We start from the raw sequence: 689 nt of genomic DNA, 5'->3' as shown, positions 1-689 counted from the left end.
AAGTAGAACGTCTAACAACCTTTTACGTATAACACATCATATTGATGTGTTATACGGAATTTCCGCCACTCAATCTGGCACTTTTTTAAGGTGAAGAATAGTGGCACTTCAGACCTCGTAGTTGTAACATATTGTTATCAGTGCTAGAAGTGAGATCTGCTGCAGAAGAAAAAAAGCATAACAAAAAATTTAAATAGCAAAAAAGCAGACTTTTTAAAATGTTATCTTGCTATCAGTCCAGTCTTGGAGAGCTAGGTTTTGGCGAGCAATCTCATTGGAGATTTCTTGCTTTACAGCGAATTAAATGGAAATGCATCAAATGGCTTTCAGTTGGACGTATCATAAAATTTGTTTTTAGTAATGGTTTCAAATAAACATACTAATCCATTTACTGAGGTATCCTTTGATGAATCTTATTACATATTTTTTTCTTTTACATTTCTTCATTATTACCGTACTTTATAATCAAACTCCCTTTAAACCTCTGCTCGAGATATTTAAAATGCAAGACAAAATCTTTAATTAACGTTTAATACTACTATAACAGCAATCCAGGAGGGATCGGTATCTTGAACGTCAAAATGTCACTGCAGCATTTTAAAGGGGCAGATATTAAGTGTTATTGCAAGAGGAAGCACCACTCCCTGCAGTGACGCTGGTTATTCCGGACCTGACCTTCACTTATTGAT

Source organism: Penaeus monodon, chromosome 32 (assembly GCF_015228065.2).
Source record: "Penaeus monodon isolate SGIC_2016 chromosome 32, NSTDA_Pmon_1, whole genome shotgun sequence".
Classification (NCBI taxonomy): Eukaryota; Metazoa; Arthropoda; class Malacostraca; order Decapoda; family Penaeidae; genus Penaeus; species Penaeus monodon.
Note: the sequence above shows the minus strand (reverse complement) of the source record.